Below are 27,729 nucleotides of genomic sequence, written 5' to 3'. Positions count from 1 at the left end.
AGAATGCTCTTTTGCTTCACTTATACTTGTTAGAGCATGATATTCTGTAGAAAGAATTAAACTCTCATGCTTCACTTATATCTATTTAGAGAGTCAACAAGAATTGGTCAATTGCATGGTTAGTCATAAAATCCTGCATAAAACTTATGGATCACTGAATATGATATGTTTGATTCCTTGCAATAGTTTTGCGATATAGAGATGGAATATGTGGGAGGTACTAGTAAACGGTTGTGGTTAGTAAGAATATTGGTGTTAAGGTTTGTGATTCTCGAAGCCTGCACGTATAGTCTCTCGTTATGCTATGAAAGTTGGAGCGCAATTTATCCTTGATTTTCTTCCTTATGAGTGGCGGTCGGGGACGAGCGATGGTCTTTTCCTACCAATCTATCCCCCTAGGGGCATGCGTAGTAGTACTTTGCTTCGAGGGCTAATAAACTTTTGCAATAAGTATATGAGTTCTTTATGACTAATGTGAGTCCATGGATTATGCGCACTCTTACCTTTCCGCAATTTGCTAACCTCTACGGTACAGTGCATTGCCCTTTCTCACATCAAGACGTGGTGCAAACTTTGCAGGTGCATCCAAACCCCGTGATATGATACGCTCTATCACACATAAGCCTTATTATATCTTCCTCAAAACAGCCACCATACCTACCTATTATGGCTTTTCCATGGCCATTCCGAGATATATTGCCATGCAACTTCCACCGCTTCCGTTTTGATGACTTGAGCATTCATTGTCATATTGCTTTGCATGATCATATAGCTGACATAGTAGTCGTGACTTAGCCACCGTGCATCATTTTTATACATGTTATGCTAGAGCATCTATCAGAGGCATTCATATAGGGTCATATTTTGTCATAGGTATCGAGTTGTAATTTTTATTCCTTTTGAGTTATAAGTAAATAGAAGTGTGATGATCATCATTTTTAGAGCAGTGCCCCGATGAGGAAAGGATGATGGAGACTATGATTCCCCCACAAGTCAGGATGAGACTCCAGACAATGAGAGAGAAAAAAAAGAAGAAGAAAAAAAACGAAAGAAAAAGGAAAAAATAAACAAAGAGAGAAGGGGCATGGTTAGTATCCTTTACCACACTTGTGCTTCAAAGTAGCACCACGTTTTTCATATGGAGAGTCTCACATGTTGTCACTTTCATATACTAGTGGGAATTTTTCATTATAGGATCAGATGCATACCCACTTGTTTTCATATGGAGCTTTCATACACTTATATCTCTTAGTGCATTCGTTGCATGGCAATCCCTACTCCTCACGTTGATATCAATTGATGGGCATCTCCATAGCCCATTGGTTAGCCGCGTCGATGTGAGACTTTCTTACCTTTTTGTATTCTCTACATTTACCCCTATCATCATACTCTATTCCACCCATAGTGCTATATCCATGGCTTGCACTCATGTATTGCGTGAGGGTTGAAAAAGCTGAAGCGCGTTAAAAAGTATGAACCAATTGCTCGGCTTGTCATCGGGGTTGTGCATGATTTATACTTTGTGTTAAGAAGACAGAGCATGACAAGACTATATGATTTTGTAGGGATAGCTTTCTTTAGCGTTGATATTCTGAAAGACATGATTGTTTATTGGGATGCCTGAGTATTGATGTCTTTATGTCAAATTATAGACTATTGCTTTGAATCACTTATGTCTTAATATTCATGCCATGACTAGATATATGATCAAGTTTATGTTAGGTAGCATTCCACATCAAAAATTATCTTTTTTATCATTTACCTACTCGAGGACGAGCACAAATTAAACTTGGGGATGCTAATATGTCTCCACCATATCTATAATTTTTTATTGTTTCGTGCCAATATTATACAAGTTTTACATACTTCTGGCAACTTTTTATATGATTTATTTGGACTAACTTACTTATCCAGTGCCAGTTCCTGTTTGTTGCATGTTTTTGCATCGGAGAAAATCCTTATCAAATGAAGTCCAAACGTGATGCAACTCAACGGAGAATTATTTTCGAATATTTGTGAATTTAAGGAGTTGGAATCACTGCAAACGGAGGCCTACACAAACCACGACACACCAGGGCGTGCCCCAGGCCCTTGGCACGTGGTGGTGGGTGCTTCCCTCCTCGAACGCCAGTTGGAGCTCTACTTCAGGCACAAGGAAGCTTATATCAGGAAAAAATCGTGTAAAAAGATCAGCGCAATCGAAGTTAAGGATCTCCGGGAATATAAGAAACGGTTTTCAGCCAGATCTGGGGAGCGCAAAACAGAAAAGAACAGAGAGGGAGATCCAATCTCGGAGGGGCTCCCACCCCTCCGCCGCCATGGAGACCAAGGACCAGAGGGGGAACTCTCCTCCCATCTAGGGGGGAGGCCAAGGCAGAAGAAGGAGGGGGGGAGGCTCTCTCCCCCTTGCTTCGTGTGGCGCCGGAGTGCCACCGGGGCAATGATCGGGATGACGATCTACATCAACAATCTTGCTACCGTCAACACCAACTTTCTCCCCCTCTATACAGTGGTGTAACACCTCTTCTCCCCACTGTAATCTCTACTTAAACATGGTGCTCAACTCCATATACTATTTCCCAATGATCTATGGTTATCCTATGATGTTTGAGTAGATCCGTTTTGTCCTATGGGTTAATCGTGATCTTGGTTAGTATGACTGTATATTTTATTTTTGGTGCTTTCCTATGGTGCCCTCTGTCTCGCACAGACGTGAGGGCCCCTCGCTGTAGGGTGTTGCAATATGTTCATGGTTCGCTTATGGTGGGTTGCGAGAGTGACAGAAGCTTAAACCCGATTAGGTGGGCTATGACATATGGGATAAAGAGGACTTGATACTTAATGCTATGGTTGGGTTTCACGACCTTAATGATCTTTAATAGTTGCGGATGCTTGCTAGAGTTCCAATTATAAGTGCATATGATCCAAGTAGAGAAAGTATGTTAGCTCATACCTCTCCCTCATATAAAATTACAAGAATGATTACTAGTACTTGTTATCGATTGCCTAGGGACAAATGACTTTCTTGTTGACAAAAGCTATGTACTTTTACCACCTTGCAATTTATCCGTAGTTTTATTCTCGCAAAGTACTCATAGTTCTATTCTTGCAAAATAGTTTCATACTTGTTTTAGGTAAATCAAACGTCAAGTGTGCGTAGAGTTGTATCGGTGGTCGATAGAACTTGAGGGATATTTGTTTTGCCTTTAGCTCCTCGTTGGGTTCGACACTCTTATTTATCGAAGAAGGCTACAAACGATCCCCTATACTTGTGGGTTATCAACCAGCTACACCCTTTCTAACCCCAACCCCAGTAGATAGTAACCCAGTTCCAGTTGACACAACACCATCTCCACCACAGAGCACCCAAACACGAGCAGTTAGTAAGGCAATTGTGGTGCCCAAAACACGAGGACCACCACTCCGAACCCCAAGTCAACGCTTAAAGTAGAAGAAGAATTGTTCTCAGGTCAGGTTCCGTAGCTATGGTTCATACCCCTTTGCTCTTACATCACTATATTTACTAATACCAACTAATTTCAAATTTGAAGGATGCAATTGAAACTCCAATGGTGCAACAGGTATGTTTTAAACCTATTTCTTTAACGTGTTTGCTGTTGTAACTTGCTCTATGTTGATTTTAGTTTCAATTGAATAAACAATTGTGTTCTCATGCCTTGCACATTACAAGTGTTGTTATTGTTGTGTAGTTTCCCACACTTATATTTTGTCTATGCTGCTTTGTCTTAAACAGATATGATTTGAACTGTCTCTATCTTGATTTGGCAACATAAACTAGAATGATATAGACCATACAGTGACCATATAACATAGATATATGTTTGTTTCATGTTGTTATCCTGTCCACCTTACTACTGAACTGGTTTACCAAAATGAGTTTCATATACAACATGGTAAACATGTGATATGTCTGCTTGTTTCTCTTTTAGAATGCGGACAAAATATTGGAGAAGGGTACTCCATTATGCAATGGTAAAGGAAGTAATGCAGATAAGGTTCAAGATAGTGAGGTATCCCTGTTGGTCTCCAAGAAAGCTGATAAAAACTATATTGAAGACACTGAGACAACCCCAAAGTCCTGTCTTGATGTAGTGTTTGAGTTACTGGCCACTACTGCTGGCACCAGCTCTTCGAACTCGCTGCCTGAATTAGTTTGGCTTCTTGAGTCTCAACTTCAAGTTGAAAGACATTGATCAGATGTGATGCGATAGGAAGCCGAAGGACTGAGGAAGCCCCTGCAGAACTCAGATGCATACTTTCTGGTGCAACAGCAAGCGCTGGAGGATTTAAGCGCGAAACAAGAGAAAGCTAATAAGCTTGCTAAGCATCTTGCCAGCATGGTGGATACCCAGGATATTGTTTCTTGAGCTCTTGTTAAGTGGTTTTAGTGCTGGACTTGTTTTGTTGCGGTGTTTATTTGCACTGGTCACCAACTTTGACAACCAGTGTATGTAATATGCTGCTTTGTTCCCCATATTTGCACTGGTGGTGAACTTTGATGCCCAGTGGATGTAATATGTGTAATAGTCGTGATAGCCTAGCGTAAGTTGCTTCCTTATTTATTTCCTTGTTGTCTTGTTTATTTGTTTGCTTGTAGTCAGTGCAGTTCTTTTTCCGTGGTTTGCTAGTGGCTGCAATAACCTATTTTTTAAAACTAGGCCACAATAACCATGGGCTACATATTTACTGTGGTGACCATGGGCCTCCTACGGGCCATAGAAACAATGGGCCGTCTACGGGACGTAGAATCAATGGGCCTTCTACGGGTCGTATGATCGATTGTCCAAACATGGGCCAATAATGGACCGCATTATGGGCCATAAACGGGCTAGAGTTGAAATCATCCATTCATGGGCCGACCATAACGGTTCGTCGTTAATCGATCGTATTTGATGATGCTATGAAAACGTCTCAACGGATTAACGGGCCACGAACGGACCGACTTTAACCACGGGCTGAATTTGGCTCACAATTGGAATAGGCCAGTAACGGACCATAAGTAATCGAATGCTGCAAATCAGCCCAAGAATAAATGGGCCCTGAGAAGGCCGAAAGATAACATGGGCAGGAAACAACCCAATGGAATAATGGGTTGTTAATGGGTATAAAGTGATACACTGTTCATTACGGGCCACGAGAACGGCTACGTGCGTATGAGTGTACAAGGGTCCGAATCCTTTCTATGGTTGCCATGGGCCTCCTTTTATAGATCAAGGGGTCACCACAGTGGCAAATCAATCATTACAAACCAATTAGATAGCGAATAGTGATATCATATCTAACTCTGCAGGCTGATAGATTGCATTAAATGCGCCGTTCAATGTCACGTCATAGCTTGCCCGGCAGGTTCTTCCGGGCCGTTTCGCCGGCTTGGCGCCTGCTCGCTCGACACGTCGTAGGACGGTGTCGCTTGTAGGTATTTTTTGTAGGAGGTGGCCACCATGTGGCATATAGTAGCCACTTAGTCACCCTGAAGCTTGACACCGCACTGATCGATGACGTACGTCGTGGTGAGGTGGTGCGGTGAAGTGGCTTGCATTTGCTAGTCCGGCAGGCATGCTGGGACGATCCGGGGGGCTTGCTTCTAGGGATAACCTTGTCTTCGCCAGGCTCGCCTGCCCGACAAGGGAGGTTTTTCCCTTAGTAGCATCTTTCCCCTCTGGCTAGTCTTGGCCATCTCGATATGTGCTTGGCTCCTTCAAGGGAATCGACCCATCTTGCTTGGATTGATCATGGTGTTGAAAACTTGCCATTGCTGATAGCTCGCCGTCCGTGCACAAGTCAGGGGGAAACATGCATCCCTGTTTGTGTACCCCGACAAAAGGGCCTCATATGGGCAGAAAGATGTCATGGACCATACATGGGCCAGAAGTTACAACGGGCTGGAATTAGATTGGATGGCCCAGATGATGCTACTGGGCCTAATTTGGATAGGCCATAATGGGCTGTGAGTTAGCGGGCTGCAAATGGGCTATATGCGAACAAGCCGCTAGCAGGCTTTAAGTGCGTCGGCCGTTACCTTTTGACCCGGTCAAACAGACCGGCCTTTCGACCTGAATGGGCCACTGTTGGGCCGAGACACGTGTCGATGTATCATAGGTGCGTCCCCTCCATTCGTTGGATGACAACTGTCCGAACGCTGGGCCGGCACGTGGATTTGCCAGTGAATGAGAATTTTACACGTGGAAAATCCCCATTGGTCCGGGCTGTTAACGGGCTATCAGATTCAAACCAGAACACGATAGCTTAACAATTACCATTATGGTGGATGCCACATGTCGGTTACCCTTGACGAAAGCACTTCCATGACGCGCCATTTATCATCATGGAAGTGGACACTTCCGTGATGATAATTTTGGTAATGTCATGGAACACTTCTACGACAGCACGGGTATGACTATCTTGATTCTATCATAAAATCGTCATGGATGTACATGCATGACAGAAAACGTGACCTACTGTGACAAACACGTGTCATCACGGAAGTGTATTTTTTTTGTAGTGTTGACTCTAAGATAGTAGCTTCTTTTTTTTGAATCTTTTGCCACTCATGTTAATCTCCCTAAGGAGAAATGGTTTAAATATCATCCTCCCATTGAAGTCAAAGTAGTAGAACCTATTAAAGTTGAAGAAGAAACTATTAATTATAATGTTGATCCTATTGTTCCTACTGCTTATATTGAGAAACCACTTTTTCCTGTTAGGATAAAGGAACATGCTAAAGCTTCAGCTGTGGTTCATAAGGGTTATACTAGAACAGCTACACCCCCTGAACAAATTAAAGTTGAACCTAGTATAGCTATGGTTAAAGATCTCTTGGTCGATAATATTGATGGGCACGTTTTTTATTTCTGTGATGAAGCTGCTAGGATTGCTAAACCTGATATTAAAGATAAACATAGACGTATTGTTGGCATGCCTATTGTTTCTGTTAAAATAGGAGATCATTGTTATCATGGCTTATGTGATGTGGGTGCTAGTGTGAGTGTAATTCCTTTTACCTTATATCAAGAAATTATGAATGATATTGCACCTGCTGAGATAGAAGATATTGATGTTACTATTAATCTTGCCAATAGAGATATTATATCACCAATTGGGATTATTAGACATGTTGAAGTCTTGTGTGGGAAAATAAAATACCCTACTGATTTTCTTGTTCTTGGTTCCCCACAAGATGATTTTTGTCCCATTATATTTAGTAGACCTTTCTTGAATACTGTTAATGCTAGGATAGACTGTGAGAAAGAAATTGTTACTGTATTTTGGGATGTGTCTCATGATTTTAATTTCTCTAAGTTTCATAGACAACCCCATGATAAGGAATTGCCTAGTAAGGATGAAATTATTTGCCTTGCTTCTGTTGATGTGCCTCCTACCGATCCTTTAGAACAATATTTGCTAGACCATGAGAATGATATGTTTATGAATGAAAGAAAGGAATTAGATGAAATAATCTTTAATCAAATGTCTGTTTTGAAACAGAATTTGCCTGTTGAAATCCTTGGAGATCCTCCTCCACCCAAGGGTGATCCCGAATTTGAGCTTACACAATTATCTGATACTTTGAAATATGCTTATCTTGATGAAAAGAAGATATATCCTGTTATTATTAGTGCTAACCTTTCAGAGCATGAAGAAAAGAAATTATTGAAAACTTTGAAGAAGCACTGTGCCGCTATTGGATATACTCTTGATGATCTTAAGGGCATTAGCCCCACTCTATGTTAGTACAAAATTAATATGGAGCCCGATGCTAAACCGATTGTTGATCATCAACGACGATTAAATCCTTATATGAAAGAAGTGGTAAGAAATGAAATACTAAAGCTCCTGGAGGCAGGTATAATTTATCCTATTGCTAATAGTAGATGGGTAAGTCCCGTTCATTGTGTCCCTAAGAAGGGAGGTATTACTGCTGTTCCCAATGATGAGAATGAATTGATCCCTCAAAGAATTGTTATAGAATCGTAATTGATTTTCGCAAATTAAACAAAGCTACTAGGAAAGATCATTATCCCCTACCTTTTATTGATCAAATGCTAGAAAGATTGTCCAAACATAGACATTTTTGCTTTCTAGATGGTTACTCTGGTTTCTCTTAAATTCTTGTGGCAAAAGAGGACCCAGAAAAGACCACTTTTACTTACCCTTTCGGTACTTTTGCTTATAGATATATGCCTTTTGGTTTATGCAATGCACCTCCTACCTTTCAAAGATGTATGACTGCTATATTCTCTGACTTTTATGAAAAGATTGTTGAGGTTTTCATTGATGATTTCTCCATTTACGGAACTTCTTTTGATGATTGCTTAAGCAACCTTAATCATGTTTTGCAGAGATGTGAAGAAACTAATCTTGTCTTGAATTGGGAGAAGTGCCACTTTATGGTTAATGAAGGTATTGTCTTCGGGCATAAAATTTCTAAAAGAGGTATTGAAGTTGATAAAGCTAAAGTAGATGCTATTGAAAAGATGTTGTGTCCTAAAGATATCAAAGGTATAAGAAGTGTCCTTGGTCATGCTGGTTTCTGTAGGAGGTTTATTAACGACTTCTCTAAAATTTCTAGGCCTCTCACTAATCTCTTGCAAAAAGATGTTCCTTTTGTTTTTGATGATGATTGTGTAGAAGCATTTGGAATACTTAAGAAAGCCTTGATTTTTGCACCTATTGTTCAACCACCTGATTGGAATTTACCCTTTGAAATTAAGTGTGATGCCAGTGATTATGCTGTTGGTGTTGTTCTAGGATAAAGAGTTGATAAGAAATTGAATGTTATTCATTATGCTAGTAAGACTCTAGACAGTGCCCAAAGAAATTATGCTACTACTGAAAAAGAATTTTTAGCAGTTGTTTTTGCTTGTGATAAGTTCGGATCTTATATTATTGATTCCAAAGTAACTGTTCACACTGATCATGCTGCTATTAAATATCTTATGGAAAAGAAAGATGCTAAACCTAGACTTATTAGATGGGTTCTCTTGCTGCAAGAATTTGATTTGCATATTATTAATAGAAAGGGAGCTGAGAACCCCGCTGCAGACAACTTGCCTAGGTTAGAAAATGTTCTTGATGACCTACTTCCTATTGATGATAGCTTTCATGATGAGCATTAGATGTCATAAATGCTTCTCGAATGCTCCTTGGTATGCTGATTATGCTAATTACATTGTTGATAAATTTATACCACTTAGTTTCACATACCAGCAAAAGAAAAAGTTTTTCTATGATTTAAGACATTACTTTTGGGATGACCCACACCTTTATAAAGAAGGAGTAGATGGTGTTATTAGACGTTGTGTACCTAAGCATGAACAGGAACAGATCCTACGCAAGTGCCACACCGAGGCTTACGGAGGACACCATGCTGGAGATAGAACTGCACACAAGGTATTACAATCTGGTTTTTATTGGCCTACTCTCTTCAAGGATGCTCATAACTTTGTCTTGTCTTGTGATGAATGCCAGAGAATTGGCAATATTAGTAGACGTTAGGAAATGCCTATGAATTATTCACTTGTTATTGAACCATTTGATGTTTGGGGCTTTGATTATATGTGGCCTTTTCCTTCCTCTAATGGGTATACACATATTTTAGTTGTTGTTGATTATGTTACTAAGTGGGTAGAAGCTATTTCAACTAGTAGTGCCGATCATAACACTTCTATTAAGATGCTTAAAGAAATTATTTTCCTGAGGTTTGGAGTCCCTAGATATTTGATGACTGATGGTGGTTCACATTTTATTCATGGTGCTTTTCATAAAATGCTTGATAAATATGATGTCAACTATAGAATTGCATCTCCATATCATCCTCGGTCTAGTGGTCAAGTAGAATTGAGCAATAGAGAGATTAAATTGATTTTGCAAAAGACTGTTAATAGATCTAGAAAGAATTGGTCTAAGAAACTTAATGATGCATTATGGGCTTATAGAACTGCTTATAAAAACCCTATGGGTATTGACGGTGTCCTGGACTAGGGGGTACCCACCACATCGTCCCCTGACCACCTGGATGAGCCGAGGACCCCCATGGCGGCTCATTCATGGGCCAGTTCAGACAGCCCCTGCCGCATACAAGGAAGACTCCACAAGACTTGGCGCCCAAGACAAGGACTCTCCTAAAACCCTAGGCCTCCGGTGTCTTATATAAACCGAGGCCAGGCTAGTCAATAGGCATCTCATATTCATTACTACAATCTCGTGGTAGATACATGTACTCTGTACTACACTCATATAAAAACAATCAAAAGCAGCATGTAGGGTATTATCTCTTCGAGAGAGCCCGAAGCTGGGTAAAATCCCGTGTCCATGTTACCATCGCTCCAAGATGCCTAGCTTAGGACCCCTACTACGAGATACGCCGGATATAGAACCGACATTGGTGCTTTCATTGAGAGCCTCGAGGTCTCGCCGCGGATCGATGAAACAATCAGGTGATATTTTCCAGATTAGATATGTCCCACACTAGTTTATTTCTTTGAGAATTACTGTTCTCGGATAGCTACATTATTTTGCAGGTTCATCCGACATCAATTTCGATCTGAGATCGGATCGAGAGAATTCACACGCCGGTGGCCGCTAAGCCTCAAAAGTTGTACGGCCAAGGACTGTCCAAACCAGAGACGGTTCCCGAAGCAGGTCATCCGAGTGCTGGCCTCTAGCCGCACACAATCCCTGATTTCGGGTGACCCGGGGAAGATAGAATAGTCCTACTTGGACGACGCACATCATTGTTTACTTACTCCGGGTCTGCCATATCCCGTTGAGGTAGCATGGAGAGGTGTTGCATCGCGCAAAGCACTAAGACACCTTGGAAAGCTCAAAATTGATGGAGACTAGCAGTACATGCCCACGTGAAGGACTCCACTCAAAAGTACTAATCGATCGTTATGCTTCTCGAGGTCCGGTCTCCATACAAGGCGAAACCAGTTTGTTCATCTACAACCTTTTGATCTTGGATTTCTGTGTCTCGCTCCTCCGAACAAAAACATCAGGTTGTATTTTTCTAATTACCTATGTTATATATTAATTTCCACAGAATATTCTCTTTGCCCGTTTGCATGTTTTTGTGTGTAGATATTTTGCAACCGGTTTACTGCTTGGTCTGCCGGTTGACGACTCGACGCGCTGGTCCATCCGGTTCCAATCCAGCCGGCTTCATGTGTAGTCAGACCGGTGCTGCATCCGCAGCTCGGCCTGCCAGTCGAATTCACACTACATTATGCAGTCACGGCACCATGCTGCCACTCCGTCGAGCTGACCTCAGCGCCCAGGCCACATCATTTCAATAATTTACTTTATGTATTTTAATTATGCATAGAATTTATTATCACTATTATTGTTAGTGTTCAATACTATTTTTGGGCACACACTATATTGTGTACACAGGGTTTTAACAGGACACACCATCACCTTGGCGTGCCGGAGTCTCCGTCCTGCTCGCATCACCAAGTGGGGTCACCACCTTGGCACATTACCCTGTGTGGGAATCACCTTGACATGGCCTCGTTGAGCTGACAAGCCACGGCACCAGCACCACCACATTGTCGTCGGACCGTGCAAACATCATCATTTGGAGAATTACAATCCATATGGACATGGATTCCGTTATGTCGAATCCGAATTGTGCTGCGACCACTACAACTTTTTGGTTTCACACATGGTCCTTGGGACGGCTGCGAGGCCGTACACCTTTTTCCGGCTTCGCAGGAAATCAACCAAGGTCCTGGTAATTCCTCTTCATGTGGACCATCAGGAAAGTCAATTAAATTATTATTTCTTCAATTTGTGTTATTAATTCACCAATTGATGCTACTTTTAGTCCCAGCACAAGCACGGATTTCTAGGTTTAATAGATAAATACTTCACCTTGCTTTGTTTGTTCACATGAAGACTAAACCTAATACTTTGACTCTTGCTATTTTTCATCAATTGCTGTTGCAACTCCTCGTGGAGGTCAACCCGACAAGAGGATCTAATTTTCCACCTTGAGCTGCTACCCATCGTCCTCTGATCGATTGCATCACCCGAGGAAATTTGCAGCCATGACCCGAGGTAGTACGCACACGTCCCAACGCCTAAAGTTGCTATTGCCCCAGTCACAGGGCGGTGCATGCACCCACGTGGAAGTGCCCATGAAGCTTTTTCTCACTCATTTAAGACTAGCCACAGTGGGAGTAACTTCAGCAGTAACATCGAGTCCAACTCAGCAAATTTGCTTATGTGGCAATGAGTTAATGAGGAGAGAGGTAGTTACAATAACTTAGCTAGTTACTGTAACATCACATGTCCCAATGCAATATGAGTCTATAACCTAATAAATGAAGCTTTGCATGTTACCACACTTATGTTACTACCCACTATGAAGGTAGTACCATAGTCTAGGGATTTGTGTATGTTACTAGTGCATGTTACTATGCATTGTGGCTAGTCTAAGGCGTCCCGACGTGTTGCTGATCATCACGTCCGACCTAGCAAAGAAGCCTAATCAGCTAAGTTTTTTTTCTTTTCAAAGGGAACACGACAGAATTGTACTTCTAGTTTGATTCCTTTCCTGTGCTAATATTGCTACTCCATGTTAAGCACATTTCTTGAGATTTGACTGGTGAACAGTGCATCATGGACGAGCTATACTAATTCATGTGGAGGCACCACATTAGCTACCTTTTTTTATCTTCCAAGAAATCTACTTCGTCTGCGCCACCTCGGTGAGCCGACACCGTCGCCCCCCTCCATTGGCCAAGATGTGCCATCACCTAGCCAACCAGCTTCATCAGCTCGGCTGGAACGGGGCTTTGCATCGCCACATTGTCCGTGTTATGTCGTCACTTCGGAGTGCCAAGCTCTCTGCTCCATCACCTCGGGACTGGCTCGGGGACTGGGACTTCGGCCGGGCCGAGGACTATGTCTTCATCCCGCCATAAGTCCGGACCTCATCATTAACATCGAGCACACTAACCAGCTAAGTTGCTTTCATGCTCAATTTGTTTTAATGATTAATTTTTGTTCGGCCTGACCAAGCATTATACTTTTTTGGCAAAAAGTTGTTTGTGAAAAACTTCCTTGTCAAAACTTTGTTTGTGACACACAAATTCAAATACCTCGTTTACTTGGGGGCTTCCTTTATGAAGCCTTTCCTCTTGCATATGATTATACTTGTATGGCTTCGTTCCTTCTTCGTGTATTACGCCACAATATGCATCATGTTGACTTAAGTGTTCCGCAAGCTGGGTTGCCTTGCTCCTGTGTTTACCCCTACGTTCCCGATTGTTTGGCAAGGGAGTAAAGGGAGCACCTCTGTGATTGTCACGATCGGGTCATCTGAGCTCGGACCTCAAACTGGGTGAAGCCAAAAGCTAGCGCTCTTATTGTTTTCAATCATGGTTGGCACACAATGGAACTCATGAGTACAAAAAATCTATTGCACAAGTCTCATAGTAACAATGAGCAACCGAAGAAAGGTATCGGTGGGGATACTATTTTCTTCGAAGATGCTTCTTACACTTTGTCAGTAATATGGCATAAGTTCCCTCAGCGCGCTTTGTCTGTTACAGCCTTATGGCCTGATTGCCTGGTTATCGGAAACACCATCGATATTCTCGACAGGTAGAGTACATAACACTTTTTGGCCCTTGACCGAAGAGGGAGAAGCCGACGGTCAGTTAAGGCGTGTTTAAAGTTCGGGTGAACACATATATGATACAAGTACTTCGGTACATACAATCATTATACATAAAATTACTTTACCCAAGTCACTTGGGGGCTCTTAAATTTATATGAGTTGTTTTATAATAAGTGTTCTTCTTCTTAGTCATTGCAAAGTCTCTTTTTCACTCCTTTTTTCGACACGAGTGTGTGGTCACTAGCCTAATTTCTCTCTCAAAACCGCTAGAGTTTAGTTTGCTAAACTGGCCTAACGAGAAGTACTCTGCCTTCGGGATAGGAGGTTGAAGCCGTAGGCTGACCCGCTTGAAGTCTTGAGATAGGATGTGTCATGTTAAAGCACGATAGAAGCACATTTTTTCTAAGACCAATTTTCGGATTGGCACGGAACACTTGATCTAGTTCGGACGTCAAGTTTTTACTGAAGTTTTTTTGGGTTTCCAAGCCTATGACACTTTTAAACTATTCGTGTATTTTCAGCATTAGTCTCGTAGTGCAACGTCGGACACCTTTAGAGATTCGGCAAAAACATTCTCAGACATTGCTATATATGCATCGGTTTCGAATTGTGTCTTCGGTCAATAGTTGGGTTGCCGGGCTCCTGTGCTTGCCTCCTACGTTCCGCTTTGTTCGGCTAGGTGTGCAAAGGGAGAAGCATTGCGATTGTGCTTCCAGCTCGCATGGTTAAGCACCTCAGTGGAGAAAGCCGAAAACTGACTGTCACAATAAGCGTAAAATGGTCAGTGATCCGATGACTGTACTAAACTATAAGATCGATAGAGGTCACTCCGTGTTAAATGATGGGTCGTTGATAACATTGGCCGAAGTGTTTACGACTTGACCTTGGTTGTCACCGAACACTAACTAGGGGCTAGTAGCTGGCCTCCCAACTTTAAGCTCCTATGACTAAGTGAAAGTTATAAAGCCCGCATATCTGATTGCCACGTTTCTGCTAACACAAACGCCTCCGGGCACCGAGACATCGGCTAAGGGTTGTCTGGTTATTGCAGAAACACCCTGCATAGTATTTACAAAGGGGTAGAAGCCGATGATGGGCCACTTTCAATTGATAAACGGTCGCAAGGGAGTTAAAATAAACATATATCATCGGTGTTTGTATTTAATATACGAGGGCTGCCTTCCATAATCATCATTATAAAGCCATAAATATGCATCAATTTGACTTAAGATTTTGGCCAAGCTGGGTTGCCTGGCTCCTGTGCTTACCCCTACGTTCCCGATTGTTCGGCTAGGCGGTAAAGGGAGCACCTCTGTGATTGTTACTACCGGATCATCCAAGTTAGTACCTCAGACTGGGTGAAGCCGAAAGCTAGTGATCTTAAAGGATATAATTGGCCGGCAACGACGGAGGTGAAAATTTAGGTTCACTAATGACCACATAGTTCGGGAACTTTCCCCAAACTAAAGCCTCAATATCCGCATTGATCGGAGATGAGGTTTCATGATCATGCTTCGCATGACAACCCAAAGAAAGGAACCGATAGCGGGACTATTTTCTTTGGAAGACATTTTTATGTTAAACAATAATATAACATATCTCTCTGCGTGCCTTTGTTTATAACACCGTATGGCCGGATTGCCTTATTTGTCGTAAATAGGACAAACACTCCTCGGCTACTAGCCGAGGAGGTGGAAGCCGATGGTCGGTCAACAAAGTTTTGTACAATGCGGATCCGAGCATTAATGATGTAAAGTACTCGAATACATAGAATCATTACACATAATTTGTGATTTTACTCCGGATATCGATCCTTAATTCGGCCACTCGTGCCCACATTAAGGCTCGGGGGCTACTGGGCTTCAGGCTTATCATTTACTAATATTAAAGGGGCACATCGATCCCCTCATCTGGTCTTGCCACCCAACCAGTGTCTTGGGGGCTACTGCATTGCCTATTCAATGCACAAAATTCAAAGTGCTTAGTGTTCGGCTTGACCGAACTATGGGCAAACGCGTCTTCGGACAACAATAGGTACCATCTGGACCTATCCGGCATCAAGCTAATATATTACGGAAACTTCTCAAGACCCTCTCTCAAGGGCCCATTCATCGATCACTATTTCCTCTAATATACTACACCGCATTTCTATTCTTAAGTATGGTGCCGAGCTGGGAATTGATCCTCAAGCTGATTTTATGAATCGACCTGAGTCTCAAGGGCTACTGGGGGTAGCGGTTTGATTTTTTCCTTCAGGTGCCTCCCGGATATTAGGCCAACATGCACCTCGAGGGATACTAGCTATACATCTTGGCAGAGATTACATTGCACAATTTGGAATTAAATTCATAAAAATCAGCCCATGGCCGAGGTGGTGCACCACCTCGAATACAGTCCGGCATTGGTGCTCGACTACAAAAGACACCCCGGAAGCAGTCCGGCATAAAGCTCGGTTGTAAGTGGGTGGCTTTGTTGGGGATGTGACTATTTGTGTAAGCCGCCAAGGAGGGGCCGGGTTACACAAAGAAGACTCACCGGAAAGAAGCCCAAGACCAAGCATGAAGATGGCGGTTCAATACATGGTCTAAGGCCCACAGGCGACTTAAGGCCTGTCGTAGTAAACCATCATAATGGCATGATTTGTAACATAAGGTAGATTTAACTAGTCTCCGAGCCGGACACTGTTTATAAGCCGGCCGGGACTCTGTAAGCCGTAGGGCGTCAACCCGTGTATATAAGGGGACGACCCGCCAGTGGCTTAGGGTAAGAAACAACTGATTGAGAGCTGGGCATAGCGTATCTCGCTCCCTGGTCATCGAAACATCAATACCAGCCCAACTAGACGTAGGCTTCCCTTCACCGTAAGGGGCCGAACTAGTATAAACCTCTCATGTCCTTTGTCCCGATTAACCCCTTCAAGCTTCCTAGTTGCGATGGCTGCACAACTAAGTCCTTTCACGAGGACATCTGACGTGACAATTCCACGACAGTTGGTGCCCACCGTGGGGCCACCGCACGGTGGATTTGAGTTCTTGAAGGGCAACTTCGAAGGGCTCAAGGGATACGTAGTGGGCCGGATGACCAAAATTCGTCGCGGTAAGATCTACATCAATGACGAAGGCTGGGGCCCCGACGCCGGCTCAATTGAGTACGGGTACCGGGTCCCCTTCGGCGGAATCCACGTCTTCATCGGCCGGATCGGTGAGCCGGGCCCTGAGCCGGACAACTGCACCGACCTCGTCGAAACGGCTCAGCGTGCGAGAAAGGCCCGAGTTCAACCTGTCATGAAGCGTGCCTTTGTGGGCTGCATCCACGGAGAGGAACTTTCGGAAGGATCTGAAGATGGTGGTGAGACGGCCATCCTCTCGGACAGTGATTCGTCCGCCGGTTCAACAGATTCACTATACCAAGTGCAAGACGGCGTGCTTGGGGGCTGTTCCGATGGCACTAGTATTCCGGACCCCTGTGAGCCGCCAAGATGGGCAGGAGTCTTCATGGCTGGTACTCAACCCAGCCAAAATTCTACACCTGCTACAGCAATAACATCCAGGACGGGGGCAGCCGGGGCAGGAAGCCCTGTGCGCCCGCCGGCTCAGGTGCTGATAGATCTCATGGACAAGCTTACGACCCTATTAACCGCCACGGTTATTCCCGCAAATAAAGATGAGCATGACACGGAGGTGGCATGGGTGTGTGAGGAGATAGCTCAGGCCAAGGAGGCCTTGGCAGCCGAGGACACTAGGTTAGCCGTAGAGCGGGCAGCTCTAGATGCACGGGCGCAGCGGTTGCAGTCAGAAGCCTACCAGCTCACGATGAGCCTAAACGCGTCCAACGAGGTGCTGAGGAGGAGACATCGAAAATCCCAGTCCCGTTTACCTCCGGTTTATGATCCTCGGAATCTTTTCGCTACACCCGGAGCCAGTCCAAGTAACCCGCCAGATGCAAATCAATTTATGACAGCCGGGAGAGGAGGACCAACTCAGCCTCATGGGAGTATGGCTCCGCCCTGTTACGTGCCGATACCGCCGGGTCACTTTTCCAACCCCATGGAGAACTTAATCGCAGCATCGGTGCGCTTGGCGGCTCTCCCCGTGGACGGTGATGACCCGACAGCGGTGGAGACCCGGAGGGTCAGAGAACTTCTCCAAACGGCCCTGGCTCAGCAAGAGACTTATTCTTACAGCATGGACATGATTCATTCAACTCCTCCGCCTTGGTTAGCGCCGCCTCGTCAAAACTGGAGTCCGAGTTATAGCAGGCACATGGAGTCTGAAGCTTTTTCAAGCAACACCCAGCGCCGTAACCAGCCCGGTGGCTATAATCCGGTGCAAGACCGAGTACGTCAGGAGAATGAGCGGGCGGCTCAGCTAGCGGCTCAACAGGAGGCTCATCATGATTTCCCAGAGTATCCGACGACTTCCGTTGAGACGGGAGTATCCCACTAGAACCGGCGGTGTTCCTTGTTTGGTATCGGCTCTGCGTAATGTGCGCCTACCCAAGGACTTCAAGGGACCTCGAAAGGTGCCGAATTACACGGTCGACTTGCAGCCCGGAGCGTGGATTGAAAGTTATGAGATGGCCATGGAACTGTTGGAGGTCAGCAATGTGGCAATGGCTAAGTATTTCACCATGATGTTAGATGGAACGGCCCGGTCTTGGTTAAAGGGTTTGCCACCCAATTCCATTGGTTCATGGGCAGAGTTAAAGACCCGTTTCATCCAGAACTTCAAGGACACTTGTAAGCAATCTATGTCGATTGTGGACTTGACAAACTATAAGCAGGAGGAGGGTGAATCCACGACTCATTGGGTGCGCCGGGTCAAGGAGATAATACATTCATCTGACAAGATGGATGCCGGCTCGGCAGTCCTCATGTTGGAGAAGAATTGCCGCTTTGAGCCGCTGAGGCGGAAACTGGGGCGCCTTAAGCGTGACTGCAACGATATGGGTATGCTGATGGCGGCTTTAGTCAAATATGCCAACTCTGATAGTACCAAGGATCCCGCGTCTGATGAGGAAAAGACATGGAAGGGAAATAGGAACGGCAATGGAAAGGGTCAGCAGCATAACGCGATGAATCAAGGTGGCAATAAGCGTAAAGCGGACGACAACCCGGAGTTTGTAGCCAACGCTAATGCGCAAGGTAACAATCAGAGATGTAAGGGCAAGCCGCCCCCTTGATTTGGCGGGTCAGGCCCATCTCTTAAGCAGTTGCTTAATGAGCCTTGCCCGAGACACGGCACCCGGGAACGACCCGCCACCCACTTATGGAAAGATTGCGCGATCTTGAAGGATTTTAAGAATCCCAACGCGTTTGGTGACAATTCTGGGTCCGGCGGCGGTTCAGGAGCTGGCGGTTTTCATGGCCCAGGCGGTGGTTCAAACTCCGGTTTTCAGGGACATCAAGGCGGTAATAATCAACAGCAGTCTGGTCAAGTAGAGCAACAGCAGCAGCAGTCGGGTTATCAAAGCCATCCGAAGCAGTTGAATAGTGGGCAGTATCACGTGTTTACCACTAGCTTATGCAAACGTGACCAGAAGGTTCATAAGAGGGCCGTGAATTCTGTTGAGCCGGCAGTTCCTCGTTATTTGAGGTGGTCAGAGCAGCCCATTGTATGGAGCAGAGAAGATCACCCTCCACGGGTTGATAATCCGGGTCAGTTAGCCTTGGTGGTAGCACCTCAGGTTGGTGGATATAAATTCACTAAGGTACTCATGGACGGAGGTAGCAGCATCAATATCCTCTATTATGAGACCTTTCGATGCATGGGGTTGACTGATAAGAATTTGAGGACATCCAACACTGTTTTCCATGGAGTGGTTCCTGGTAAGTCGGCTTAACCAGTTGGCAAGATTGAACTGGAAGTGGCCTTTGGAGATGAGTATGACTCCAGGGCTGAGAAATTAATGTTTGAAGTGGTGAAAATCAGGAGTCCATATCATGCTCTGTTTGGGCGGCCGGCTTATGCTAAGTTCATGGCACGGCCGTGTTACATTTATTTACAGCTCAAGATGCCGGGTCACAGGGGCACCATCACTGTGCATGGGAGTCAAAAGGTAGCCTTGGAGTGTGAAGAAGGCGACGCGGCTTATGCTGAGTCTGCCTGTTCAGCGGAAGAGCTCAAATTTTATCAAGATAATGTTAACCCGGCAGATATGACCTCCCTGAAGAAGCCAACTACAGAGCATGACCCAGCATTGAAATTTAAATCGGTCGCTGATACGAAGCTTGTTGACGCGATTCTTCTAAGCAATTCAGCATCAGTACCAATTTGGATCCTAAATAGGAAAGCGCGCTCATCGAGTTTATCCGTGAGAACCGGGACATCTTTGCATGGAAGCCTTCTGACATGTCGGGTGTACCAAGGGAACTCGCTGAGCACACTCTCAATATTGATCCGAAGTATAAGCCGGTCAGGTAGTTTCTCCGACGGTTCAACGAAGAGAGACGGAAAGCTATTGGGGAAGAAGTCGCCCGGCTCTTAGCGGTCGGGTTTATTGTTGAAGTTTTTCACCCGGAGTGGTTGGCTAACCCGGTGCTTGTACTCAAGAAGAATGGCACCTGGCGGATGTGTGTGGATTACACGGACTTAAACAAGGCTTGTCCGGCTGATCCCTTTGCTCTCCCTTGTATTGATCAAATCATTGATGCTACGACAGGTTGTGAACGTTTGAGTTTTTTGGATGCTTACTCTGGTTATCATCAGATCAAAATGGCAGTTAAGGACCAGGAGAAGACGGCTTTCATCACTCTGTTTGGAGCCTTCTGTTATGTATCTATGTCTTTTGGGCTCAAGAGTGCTCAGGCGACTTATCAGCGATGTGTGCAGAACTATTTACACGATCAAATCGGGCATAATGTTCATGCTTACGTGGATGACATCGTAGTAAAATCCAGAGAGAAGGAAACCTTGATATCTGAATTGAAATAGACCTTTGATAATCTCTGGGTTTATAAGATAATGCTTAACCCGGCCAAGTGTGTGTTTGGTGTACCTGCAGGCAAGCTCTTGGGATTTCTGGTTTCGAACAGATGCATTGAAGCTAACCCGGAGAAGATCAAGGCGATTACCTCTCTAGCTAAACTGGCGTGCATCAATGATGTTCAGTGACTGGCGGATCGTGTTGCTGCTTTAAGCCGGTTCATAAGCCGGTTGGGTGAGAAGGCCCTACCACTGTATCAGATGATGAAGAAAATAGACACCTTTGTCTGGAGTGATGCTCCTGATGCTGCTTTTGAAGATTTGAAGAGACAGTTGTCAGAGCCGCCGGTTCTTGCGGCTCCCATTGATAAGGAGCCATTGTTGTTATATGTGGCTGCTAATTCACGAGTCGTCAGTGTTGCTATTGTGGTAGAGCGTAAGGAAGCTGCCAAGGAGCATCCGGTTCAACGGCCGATTTATTACATCAGTGAGGTGCTCATTGAGTCTAAACAAAGGTATCCACATTGGCAGAAACTTGTTTACGGAGTGTTTATGGCAAACCGGAAGTTGAAGCAGTATTTCCAAAGTCATCCGATAACTGTGGTAAGTTCTTCCCCCTTGGGAGACATCATCCAGAATAGGGAAGCCACAGGACAAGTCGCCAAGTGGGCTATTGAGCTTGTGCCTCATGGTTTGAAATATATGCCATGTACTGCTATCAAGTCTCAAGCCTTGGTGGATTTTATCATTGATTGGACAGAGTTGTAGGCACCTGAGGAGAAGCCGGATAACACGTATTGGACTATTCACTTTGACGGGTCCAGGCAGTTAGAAGGCTCGGGGGCTGGAGTTGTTTTAACTTCCCCTCGAGGTGACAAACCGGCTTATGTTTCCTTGTACTAACAACGCGGCTGAGTACGAGGCCTTACTCCATGTCTCCGGATGGTTAAAGAGATGAACTTAAGCCGGGTAAGGTGTTTGGGCGATTCAGATCTCGTGGCCCAACAGGTATCAGGCAAGTGGGACTCCAAGGATCCTCTCATGGCGGCTTATCGTCGTGAAGTAGATGCTGTGGCTGGGCACTTCAGGGGCTATCAAGTGGAGCGCATTGATCGAAGGAAGAATGAGGCGGCTGATGCTTTAAGCCGACTGGGATCTCAACATAAGCCGGTGCCGCCTAACACCTGTCTCGATGTTTTGCATAACCCTTCTGTCAAGGTACCTATAGAGGAAGAACTACCCGTGCCAGACCCGGAGGCGCAGCTGGTGGCAGCTCTTCACGCCATCCCAGATTGGACAATGCCATATTTGGCCTATATGACCCGGGGAGAGTTGCCTGAGGATGAGACCTTGGCAAGACAAATCGTCAGGCGGTCCAAATCTATGACGATTGTTCATGGCGAGTTACATCACTGAAGCGTCACTAGGGCGCTTCAACGCTATGTGTCGCCTGCGGAGGGCCAGGAGATACTTCGTGAGATCCATGAAGGGGATTGCGGCCACCATGCCGGGTCAAAATCTCTTGTAGCCAAGGCTTTCCATCATGGTTTCTATTGGCTGACGGCTCATGCTAATGCGGAGGATCTGGTCAGTAAATGTGACGGTTGTCAAAAGTTCTCACGACGAGCTCATGTGCCGCCTCAAGAGTTGAGGATGATTCCAATCACTTGGCCGTTCGCGGTCTGGGGGCTTGACATGGTTGGGCCTTTCAAGAGGTCTAAAGATAAAAAGACACACCTCCTGGTGGCAGTGGATAAGTTTACAAAGTGGGTTGAGGCAGAGCCAGTCAGTAAGTGTGATGCAGCCATGGCGGTTTAGTTCATGAAAAAGGTGATCTTTCGTTTTGGTTTTCCACACGGCATTATAACTGATAATGGCACTAATCTCTCCAAGGGTGCCATGGAAGAGTTCTGTCAACGAGAGCATATCCGGCTTGATGTCTCGGCTGTCGCTCATCCTCAATCCAATGGTTAAGCAGAAAGAGCTAATCAAGAGATCCTGAAGGGTATCAAGCCCCAGCTCTTTATCCCCTTACAGCGGACTCCGGGTTGTTGGGTGGAGGAATTACCCTCTGTATTGTGGAGCATCAACACTACGCCTAACAGATCTATAGGCTACACACCTTTCTTCATGGTGTATGGTGCAGAGGCAGTCCTGGCAAGTGGCATCCGGCACGATTCACCCCGCGTGGCGGTTTACGTTGAGACTAACAATGAAAAAGCTCGTCAGGATGCACTTGACTTGTTGGATGAGGAGCGAGACTTGGAGATAGCCCGCTCGGGGATTTATCAACAAGACCTGCGCCGCTATCACAGCCGCCGGGTTAGGAGTAGAACCTTTTAGGAAGACGACTTGGTACTCCGGCTCATCCAGGATCAGACTGACATGCACAAGCTATCCCCGCCTTGGGAAGGACCCTTTGTGGTCAGCAAGAATCTGCACAACGGGTCATACTACCTCATCGATGTTCGAGAGCACAAAGACTCACGTAAGTCGGAGGAGGAAACCCGCCGGCCATGGAATATTGCTCATCTTTGGCCTTACTATACTTAAGCTACCGGCTCTTAAGATGTATATATTTTGATAATGTATATATTATATAAAGCAATAAAGCAGGACCTCTGTCCTTTTATCCTCAAAAGTGTATATGTCTTCTTTATCAGGTGGTGAAAATAACCAACAGGGAGCGGATCCTACCTGAATCCGGTTTTCCTTTTAGTCCGGCTTATGATCATATTTGAATCTAGCCATGATCACTTGGGGGCTTCCTGTTCAAACATAGGTCGTATTCGAACCAAAGAGAACATAACTGTCGATACCCATTTGATTGGCATACTGCCAAACCCACTTGGGGGCTTCTTGATCATATTTGAATCATAACTTAACCCCTTTGGGTCTGACGTGGATCGTATTCGAATCAGCGTCATTAAACAACTCTTATGGTCACTTGGGGGCTTCCTGTTCAAACATAGGTCATATTCGAACCAAAGAGAACACAGCTGTCGATACCCACTTGATCGACATCGCCAAAGCCACTGAGGCTATATGATCGTATCCGAATCTTAGCTTAACCCCTTTGGAGCGGTTTACTGGTCGTATTCGAATCAGAAGCCTTTGAATATTGTTTATTATCCGTTATATTTCATAAGTATAATTACTTGACTACTTTAAGACCTTTTTTGAAAAAGCACTATGAGGTGGATTTTTGTTCTTCCGGCTTAATATTGATCACCCCAGGTTATTAAGTGCCAGGTGAACATTACATGTTCCGACTTTCAGGAGTTGAATTTAACCACAAGGTGAAGGTCATATAAGCAGTCGAGATTACCAAGGGGATTGCAGGATAAGGCAAGCAAACTTTAACATTAAGGAAATAGACGATCAACATAAGCTAGAAATATATGTAGCGACGGCGGCTTACGAAAGTGTTAAGGTGCCATGAACATGTGCGAAGGCATGACAAACATTGAGAGGTTTTTTCTACCCTATTACAAGACTCCCCAAGTCTGAATAAATGGAGCATTGTTTTTTGCAAAGTCATAAAACGCCTGGCGGTTCACTCCTTCGGCGGGCTTGAAGATTCCGGGTTATCCTTATCCGCCTCTCCGTCGGTTGCTTTGTCCTGGAAGGTTGACGAGGCCCAATCAATGCCACTCAAGGCTTCAAACTCAGCTTCATCATCTATTAAACCGTCTGGGTCCACTTCAGGGGCAAAAGTATGCTTACGAATTGGAGGGATCAGGCTGACTTGATCATATGGAGTGTTTGGAATCCTCCGGTTCTCACTGTCATAGCCCGGCGAATACTTGGTAAGGTCAGTGTCGTTCCCAATGAGGGTAGCCACAGGACGTATGTCTTTGATGCAGGCGGTGAAATCTTGATCATCAAATATAGTACCATCCTCTTTCAGACTCGGGTATCCAAGAGCGAGGTCGGCCGGGTCTAGTTCTGGATTCCATGCTTTTGCCCGGCTCAACGCGGCCACGGCTCCGGCTCTTGAGGACGCCCGCCTTAAATCCTGGATCCGCTGAGGTAGCATAGTGAGACACTTCAGCACGTCTTGCAGGAGGTGGGGAGTGTTATTTGACAAAGCTACAACGGCCAAAGCACGTTGTGACCCGGTGTACAGCTGCTCCACTAGAGTGTAAACCGCTTTCAGCTTGATCAACATATTCTGCTTGAGGTTTGTGCTTCTGGGGCCTACATTCACAAGCACACAGTGAGCCGGAGATAACGATTACAATAGTCATCAAAGGAAGGATCACAATGTTTGAGGTTATGTACAGTAACTTACCGAAGATGGCTGAGACCATTTGAGATATCTGGCGCTTTAAGTCAGACAGCTCGGTTGTTGCTTCTGCAAGTGATGCCTCTGTCGTTTCGGCCTGGGTCACCAACGAAGCCTTCTCATCAGACCAGGTTTTCTTCTCTGCCTCAAACTCCTTCTTCAATTTCTCTTGTTCAGAGACGCTGAATTCAAAACTTGGAGTTGGCCTTTTGAATTTCAAGCTCTTGAGCTATCAGACGACTCTTTAGATCATTAATTTCTGATTCAAATTTACTTATGCTGGCCTGCATTGATGTCGGGTTATAGTCAGAATCATGGTAAGGTAACATTAAGTCCCAAGCACTTTGCAAGCAAAGATACTTGGCACTTGGGGGCTAATGTATGCTGAAGAAATTTTAATTAACAAGGTCGGTTTATGTTAAGAAGTATGGTAAGATGACATTAAGTCCCAAGCACTTTGCAAGCAAAGGTACTTGGCACTTGGGGGCTAATGTACAGCGCAAGTTCGAGGCATCATGTTACAACCGGATTAAATATCTTCTTTTTTGAACCGCACAGAGCAGGATTAAGCAGTTTTCTAAGTCTACAACATATTTATGCATAAGCAATAGACTTGGGGGCTGATACAGTAAGTAAGAATCAGGAAAATAGCATAAATTATACCTCAGATTTGTGTTGTATTTTTTTCACCATGTCAATCTCCAGGTCACGTCTGTTATGCACTTGATTCAGATAGCCCGAGACTATGTCTCCAATGCTTAAGTGAGTATAATCAGTAATGTCCAGCTTGGCCTTTCGGCGTTCGGTAAGTTCCTCCTTAGCAGAGCATTTGGCAAGGACAGTGGGCCGCCCTGGCTCAACAAACTGAGACCTCAGAACCTCAACTTCCGGGTCATTTTTCTTGACCGGGCTAGGAGCTTCCGGGTTGTCAGAGCTGTTGAGAGTATCCTCGGCGGGCGGGTCAAAGGTTGGCACCGGAATATCAGAGGCTGGTTCAGGCGGTGGCTGATGGGTGGAACTGTCAGGACCAGCTGTGCCAAGCTCTGGTTCAGCCACGACCGGGTCTTGGGACGGCTTATTCTTCTTTGCCCTATTACTGGGCTTCACTTGCATACTGCCAACAAAGGTAGAAGGATGAATACAAAAGCATGAGTAAGGTAAAGCCTAAGGTAAACAAAGTTACATTACCCAGGGGCAGTTTTGAAAGCCTGCATGTTAGACTGCATAGACTCGCCGGAGGAAGGAGAAGTATCTGCCACGACCGGTTTTCCGGGTAATAAATTTCCAGAAAAGACCGTCGTGCTCATCAGCCCCAGGATTACTGTTAGCTGATGAGGCTCCAACTTGATACAGAAATTCCAAGCAGAAAACAGAATATGTAGTACAAGACCATTCTGGCATGTGAGTACAACAAATGGTTTCTAGTGGTTGATGGCGGAAGCGGGTTGTGAAACATCAGTGTCTATGGGACTCCATTTCCCACGGGAACAGCTGACCAGGTTAACTCCTATCTTCGCGAGGCTGCTATCTCCATTACTTAGGTTCCGGGGCTGTCATCGCGTCGCTCCTCTTCGTGCAAGAAAATCTGGCCAAGACAATAGCCAGGGACAAGCCAGTGAGTACTTTGAATGTACTCGCAAACATTATGAACACAGGTATAATATAACAATGATGTGCTGAAAATATTTTATGCTCATGACGTCAGTCACAAAAGATAAATGAAACTCTGATGCGTGCAAGCAAGTTATTCATAAAAATGCAATAACATGGTAGTATTAAAATTTATGAAACAAATAACCAGCAATGCCACAGTCGGGCGTCTTAGCGACACCACATAAAGGGCTTTAAAAGAAATGCCACAATCGGGCGTCTGAGCGACACCACATAAAGGGCTTTAAAAGAAATGCCACAGTCGGGCGTCTGAGCGACACCACATAAAGGGCTTTAAAAGAAATGCCACAGTCGGGCGTCTGAGCGACACCACATAAAGGGCTTTAAAAGAAATGCCACAGTCGGGCGTCTGAGCGACACCAAATAAAGGGCTTTAAAAGAAATGCCACAGTCGGGCGTCTGAGCGACACCACATAAAGGGCTTTAAAAGAAATGCCACAATCGGGCGTCTGAGCGACACCACATAAAGGGCTTTAAAAGAAATGCCACAGTCGGGCGTCTGAGCGACACCACATAAAGGGCTTTAAAAGAAACAATCATAGTGAATATCCCGGAGGTAGAACCATCCCAGAGATACTCGATAATAACAATAATATCACGGGTTAGTCAACAATAATAGTAATCATAGTTATCACAAGTCACGAGTAGCAATTCCATTCCTGGTTAACAGTTTCACCTCCGAAGACCGACACTAAGGCCGACACTTGACCCATCCCAGACTGTAATCCTTAACCGTGGACATGGCTATTCGAATAGGTTTAATCTCTGCAGAGGGTGTACTCTTTACCCACGAGTAACGGATTTCTTTAGCCCATCGGGACTAATTCCGTCTACGGTCTTTTTGTTGAAAACACACCTAACTCGCACACACCAGCTTATCTCATACGTGTCTAGAATCACCCACGACACCTGTTAAGCAAACTCTAAGTGGGAAGGCTACAACCTCGCGTAGCATGGGATCAAATTTATATCGCGCGCTCTAAGGGGTGGCCTCCCCTCTCGGTCCCAACCGGAAACACCCATGCCCCCGAACCAGGTGGCCTGCCTACCAGCTACAACCGGTATCTTCCACCATGGCCTCTCTGTACGGTGTGTGCTAGAAAGAGGTTGACAACTTACTGAACCGTACTCTACTTGCTGTAGAGACGAGTGGTAGTACGAAACAAGTATGGGGTTTACTGGCACAAGACTCGATCTACGGT

The sequence above is a fragment of the Triticum aestivum genome, chromosome 5B, assembly GCF_018294505.1.
Source record: "Triticum aestivum cultivar Chinese Spring chromosome 5B, IWGSC CS RefSeq v2.1, whole genome shotgun sequence".
In the NCBI taxonomy this organism is placed as follows: Eukaryota; Viridiplantae; Streptophyta; class Magnoliopsida; order Poales; family Poaceae; genus Triticum; species Triticum aestivum.
This window is presented reverse-complemented; position numbering follows the sequence as displayed.